The sequence below is a fragment of the Bombina bombina genome, chromosome 4 (assembly GCF_027579735.1).
Source record: "Bombina bombina isolate aBomBom1 chromosome 4, aBomBom1.pri, whole genome shotgun sequence".
Taxonomy (NCBI): Eukaryota; Metazoa; Chordata; class Amphibia; order Anura; family Bombinatoridae; genus Bombina; species Bombina bombina.
The window spans coordinates 31,989,946-31,997,252 of NC_069502.1; positions in this window are offsets into that span (position 1 = coordinate 31,989,946).

Below are 7,307 nucleotides of genomic sequence, written 5' to 3' on the forward strand. Positions count from 1 at the left end.
TCTGAAGGGCCCCTACACCAGTCTGAGGGGGCCAGGGAGGTTTTGTCTGAGGGAGAAATTTCAGATTCAGGAAACATTTCTCAACAAGCTGAACCTGATGTGATTACTTTTAAATTTAAGTTGGAACATCTCCGCGCTCTGCTTAAGGAGGTGTTATCCAATTTGGATGATTGTGATTATCTGGTCATTCCAGAACCACTATGTAAAATGGAAAAGTTCTTAGAGGCCCCGGGGCCCCCCGAAGCTTTTCCTATATCCAAGCGGGTGGCGTACATTGTTAGTAAAGAATGGGACAGGCCCGGTATACCTTTAGTACCTCCCCCCATATTTATAAAATTGTTTTCCTATAGTCGACCCCAGAAAGGACTGATGGCAGACAGTCCCCAAGGTCGAGGGGGCGGTTTCTACTCTACACAAGCGCGCCACTATACCCATAGAAGATAGTTGTGCTTTCCAAGATCCTATGGATAAAAAATTAGAAGGTCTGCTAAAGATGTTTGTTCAGCAAGGTTCCCTTCTACAACCAATTGCATGCATTGTCCCTGTCACTGCAGCCGCGTGTTTCTAGTTTGATGAGCTAGGAAAGGCGATTATTAGTAATTCTTCTTCTTATGAGGAGATTATGGACAGAATTCGTGCTCTTAAATTGGCTAATTCTTTCACCCTAGACGCCACCTTGCAATTGGCTAGGTTAGCGGCGAAAAAATTCTGGGTTTGCTATTGTGGCGCAGAGCGCTTTGGTTAAAATCTTGGGCAGCGGATGCGTCTTCCAAGAACAAATTGCTTGACATTCCTTTCAAGGGGAAAACACTCTTTGGCCCTGACTTGAAAGAGATTATCTCTGATATCACTGGGGGCAAGGGCCACGCCCTTCCTCAGGATAGGTCTTTTCAAGACCAAAAATAAACCTAAGTTTCGTCCCTTTCGCAGAAACGGATCAGCCCCAAGGGCTACGTCCTCTAAGCAGGAAGGCAATACTTCTCAAGCCAATCCAGCCTGGAGACCTATGCAAGGCTGGAACAAAGGAAAGCAGGCCAGGAAACCTGCCACTGCTACCAAGACAGCATGAAATGCGGGCCCCCGATCCGGGACCGGATCTGGTGGGGGGCAGACTCTCTCTCTTCGCTCAGGCTTGGGCAAGAGATGTTCTGGATCCTTGGGCGCTAGAAATAGTCTCCCAAGGTTATTCTCTGGAGTTCAAGGGGCTTCCTCCAAGGGGGAGGTTCCACAGGTCTCAGTTGTCTTCAGACCACATAAGAAGACAGGCATTCTTACATTGGGTAGAAGACCTGCTAAAAATGGGAGTGATTCATCCTGTTCCATTAGGAGAACAAGGGATGGGTTTCTACTCCAATCTGTTCATAGTTCCCAAAAAAGAGGGAACGTTCAGACCAATCTTAGATCTCAAGATCTTGAACAAGTTTCTCAAGGTTCCATCGTTCAAGATGGAAACCATTCGAACACTTCTTCCTTCCATCCAGGAAGGTCAATTCATGACCAAGGTGGATTTCAAGGATGCGTATCTACATATTCCTATCCACAAGGAACATCATCGGTTCCTAAGGGTTGCATTCCTGGACAAGCATTTCCAGTTCGTGGCGTTTTCTTTCGGATTAGCCACTGCTCCTAGGATTTTCTCATAGGTACTAGGGTCCCTTCTGGCGGTGCTAAGACCAAGGGGCATTGCTGTAGTACCTTACTTGGACGACATTCTGATTCGAGCGTCGTCCCTTCCTCAAGTAAAGGCTCACACGGACATTGTCCTGGCCTTTCTCAGATCTCACGGATGGAAAGTGAACGTGGAAAAGAGTTCTCTATCTCCGTCAACGAGGGTTCCCTTCTTGGGAACTATAATAGACTCCTTAGAAATGAGGATTTTTCTGACAGAAGCCAGAAAAACAAAACTTCTAGACTCTTGTCGGATACTTCATTCCGTTCCTCTTCCTTCCATAGCGCAGTGCATGGAAGTGATAGGTTTGATGGTAGCGGCAATGGACATAGTTCCTTTTGTGCACATTCATCTAAGACCATTACAACTGTTCATGCTCAGTCAGTGGAATGGGGACTATTCAGACTTGTCTCCGAAGATACAAGTAAATCAGAGGACCAGAGACTCATTCCGTTGGTGGCTGTCCCTGGACAACCTGTCACAAGGGATGACCTTCCGCAGACCAGAGTGGGTCATTGTCACGACCGACGCCAGTCTGATGGGCTGGGGCGCGGTCTGGGGATCCCTGAAAGCTCAGGGTCTTTGGTCTCGGGTAGAATCTCTTCTACCGATAAATATTCTGGAACTGAGAGCGATATTCAATGCTCTCAAAGCTTGGCCTCAGCTAGCGAGGGCCAAGTTCATACATCAACCATCAGGGGGGAACAAGGAGTTCCCTAGCGATGGAAGAAGTGACCAAAATCATTCTATGGGCGGAGTCTCACTCCTGCCACCTGTCTGCTATCCACATCCCAGGAGTGGAAAATTGGGAAGCGGATTTTCTGAGTCGTCAGACATTGCATCCGGGGGAGTGGGAACTCCATCCGGAAATCTTTGCCCAAGTCACTCAACCGTGGGGCATTCCAGACATGGATCTGATGGCCTCTCGTCATAACTTCAGAGTTCCTTACTACGGGTACAGATCCAGGGATCTCAAGGCGGCTCTAGTGGATGCACTAGTAGCACCTTGGACCTTCAAACTAGCTTATGTGTTCCCGCCGTTTCATCTCATCCCCAGGCTGGTAGCCAGGATCAATCAGGAGAGGGCGTCGGTGATTTTGATAGCTCCTGCGTGGCCACGCAGGACTTGGTATGCAGATCTGGTGAATATGTCATCGGCTCCACCATGGAAGCTACCTTTGAGAGACCTTCTTGTTCTAGGTCCGTTCGACCCACTCCAGCTGACTGCTTGGAGATTGAACGCTTGATCTTATCAAAGCGAGGGTTCTCAGATTCTGTTATTAATACTCTTGTTCAGGCCTGAAAGCCTGTAACCAGAAAAATTACCACATAATTTGGTATATCTGTTGGTGTGAATCTGCAGGATTCCCTTGGGACAAGGTTAAGATTCCTAAGAGTCTATCCTTCCTTCGAGAAGGATTGGAAAAAGGATTATCTGCAAGTTCCTTGATGGGACAGATTTCTGCCTTGTCTGTGTTACTTCACAAAAAGCTGGCAGCTGTGCCAGATGTTCTAGCCTTTGTTCAGGCTCTGGTTAGAATCAAGCCTGTTTACAAAATTTTGACTCCTCCTTGGAGTCTCAACCTAGTTCTTTCAGTTCTTCAGGGGGTTCCGTTTGAACCCTTACATTCCGTTGATATTAAGTTATTATCTTGGAAAGTTTTGTTTTTGGTTGCAATTTCTTCTGCTAGAAGAGTTTCAGAATTATCTGCTCTGCAGTGTTCTTCTCCTTATCTGGTGTTCCATGCAGATAAGGTGGTTTTGCGTACTAAACCTGGTTTTCTTCCAAAAGTTGTTTCTAACAAAAACATTAACCAGGAGATAGTTGTGCCTTCTTTGTGTCCTAATCCATTTTCAAAGAAGGAACGTTTGTTGCACAACTTGGATGTAGTTCGTGCTCTCAAATTTTACTTAGCAGCTACTAAGGATTTCAGACAAACTTTGTCTTTGTTTGTTGTTTATTCTGGTAAACGGAGAGGTCAAAAAGCAACTTCTACCTCTCTCTCCTTCTGGATTAAAAGCATTATCCGATTGGCTTATGAGACTGCCGGACGGCAGCCTCCTGAAAGAATCACAGCTCACTCCACTAGGGCTGTGGCTTCCACATGGGCCTTCAAGAACGAGGCTTCTGTTGATCAGATATGTAAGGCAGCGACTTGGTCTTCACTGCACACTTTTTCTAAATTTTACAAATTTGATACTTTTGCTTCTTCTGAGGCTATTTTTGGGAGAAAGGTTTTGCAAGCCGTGGTGCCTTCCATTTAGGTGACCTGATTTGCTCCCTCCCTTCATCCGTGTCCTAAAGCTTTGGTATTGGTTCCCACAAGTAAGGATGACGCCGTGGACCGGACACACCTATGTTGGAGAAAACAGAATTTATGTTTACCTGATAAATTACTTTCTCCAACGGTGTGTCCGGTCCACGGCCCGCCCTGGTTTTTTTAATCAGGTCTGATAATTTATTTTCTTTAACTACAGTCACCACGGTAACATATGGTTTCTCCTATGCAAATATTCCTCCTTAACGTCGGTCGAATGACTGGGGTAGGCGGAGCCTAGGAGGGATCATGTGACCAGCTTTGCTGGGCTCTTTGCCATTTCCTGTTGGGGAAGAGAATATCCCACAAGTAAGGATGACGCCGTGGACCGGACACACCGTTGGAGAAAGTAATTTATCAGGTAAACATAAATTCTGTTTTTATTGGGTTGCGTTTAAAATAGGAATGAACTTAAAATCACACTTAAGCACCGATTTTATTGATGTCAGCAAATAAATACAAGTTAAGATTGTTGCTCCTAGTACTTGAGTGTTAAATGTAGGCTGGAGTGGGAACTGCTATATACTTGTATCTTGGAGATGTGATACACCAAACTTTCTGTATACGAAGTTACCAATTCTTATATGAGAATTGAGTATATAACGTATTATTTATGTCTCCAAAATGATATATCTTTATATGCGAAGCTTAGTGTAAGTTGAACAGTGGGTATATAATTTTATATATTTCTGCTTATTTCCAGCTGAGATTATATACACCACTTATTACTTAAATTCTAAATATATAGCAAGATGGGGCCTGTTTATATGACGTTTTGCGTCAATAATTATAAACAGTCTCTTTACTTGTCCAAAGTGACTCCGCTTCTGTATTAGCAATTACCTACTAAAAGATTGAAGTGTAGGCTATTCACTCCAAAACATCAAGAGCTAACTTTCATGAGCGCTCTTATAGTGTATATAAATGATTAAACTAAATTATGATACAATTTCTGTTTATTGAGACATTGTATATCGTTATTCAACTGGATAAACTTTATTATGTTAAGTTCCTCTGCGGTTATATATAAAAACCGTTGCTACTGGATATACTCAAACTTGAATTGCAAGGATTGTGTTCTTTATTATATGCACTTGAGCTGTATGTGCTTAAATGCTCCGTGGATACCTCAGTTTAGTAATGGTCAGTGTTTTTTGCTTGCCAGAACATACAGTCTTTATTAAGGTGCCCTTAATTATTGTATGTTATTTGTGAACGTAGTTGGATAAAATTTGCTATTGCTCATCATATATATATTAAGTGGCTCTTAGGTCCAGTATGTAGCGTGTATTAAAGCTGTAGTTCAGGATATGCCTGAGTGGTATATTACACGACTTATGAGTCACAAATAGTTTGTATATATTAAACGAACTTCGGTAAAATTTGTCTGCTCACAGTTTCTTTTAGTGCCAGTTTAAGTAGCTCTCTGTGATGCGGCAGTTAAATAATGTTATATGTTGCAACAATGGAGCGTATCTGTTCCTATCACCACAGATTTAATTGAGTACCTATTTAAATAACTCACAGTGTTCCGGTAATTAAATAGTGTAGTTTATTAATACAATGAAACGTATCTGTTCCCAGTAACACCTGAGTTGTGGCAAAAAGATGTTCAAAGATTCTGCTTGTGTTGTGAGTCTATGGAGTTAAACCTACTGTTCGTTTGGATTTGCACACTCGCAGCTGATTATACTAGTCTGTGTACGTTCCACCTCCCATACAAACAGGATTTCCACAGATTAAGTTTGTACACTGCTCTGTTGTATGAGCCGTATTAGAGGCGAAATTGTGCTTATGTGATCAAGCTGCACTTAATAATTGAACGCAAGGCAACTACAATTGCGTTCTAAATATACTTTGTGCACATTGGCTTTTAGGGCAGAGATATCTTACAGCAAAAGGTATCGTGAATATATACCCAGTACAACTCGAGGTTGATTTTAACTTATTAGGCAATAGCCACAAACGTAATTCTATTGTCCAGTCATTGTATACTATAAGATTTAGAGTTAGCTATTACAGGAGGAATAGCACTTACAACAGTATTCGGTACCAGCGCAATACATTAACACATAGTTAAATCTGAGCGTTCATTATTACAAGTGAAATCATAGCTGACTACAGTAATTTGCGGTAGCTTAAGGCTGTCTAAAAACACAGGAGCTCCTAGGACTCCTCACCATTAGGGACGATAGGGCAATGGTGAGGAGTCCTAGGAGCTCCTGTGTTTTTTGGAGACATAAATAATACGTTATATACTCAATTCTCATATAAGAATTGGTAACTTCGTATACAGAAAGTTTGGTGTATCACATCTCCAAGATACAAGTATATAGCAGTTCCCACTCCAGCCTACATTTAACACTCAAGTACTAGGAGCAACAATCTTAACTTGTATTTATTTGCTGACATCAATAAAATCGGTGCTTAAGTGTGATTTTAAGTTCATTCCTATTTTAAACGCAACCCAATAAAAGTTATTTCTCCAACATAGGTGTGTCCGGTCCACGGCGTCATCCTTACTTGTGGGATATTCTCTTCCCCAACAGGAAATGGCAAAGAGCCCAGCAAAGCTGGTCACATGATCCCTCCTAGGCTCCGCCTACCCCAGTCATTCTCTTTGCCGTTGCACCGGCAACATCTCCACGGAGATGGTTAAGAGTTTTTTGGTGTTTGGTGTTTAAATGTAGTTTTTATCCTTCAATCAAGTGTTTGTTATTTTAAAATAGTGCTGGTATGTACTATTTACTCTGAAACAGAAAAGAGATGAAGATTTCTGTTTGTAAGAGGAAGATGATTTTAGCAAACGTTACTAAAATAGATTGCTGTTTCCACACAGGACTGTTGAGATGAAGTAACTTCAGTTGGGGGAAACAGTTGGCAGACTTTTCTGCTTGAGGTATGACTGGCCACATTTCTAACAAGACTATGTAATGCTGGAAGGCTGTCATTTCCCCTATGGGGACCGGTAAGCCATTTTCTTAGATTAAGTAAAAGAATAAAGGGCTTTATAAGGGCTTAAAAAACTGGTAGACATTTTTCTGGGCTAAAACGATTACTTTGCCAAGCATATTTGGCAGATTATAACTCTTAATAGTTATTATAATCTTGGGGATTGTTGTAAAAGAACGGCAGGCACTGTATTGGACACCTTTTTCAGATGGGGGCCTTTTCTAGTCATAGGCAGAGCCTCATTTTCGCGCCACTAATGCGCAGTTGTTTTTGGAAAGCAAGGCATGCAGATGCATGTGTGAGGAGCTAAGAACCACTGAAAAAGCTTATAGAAGGCGTCATTTGGTATCGTATTCCCCTCTGGGCTT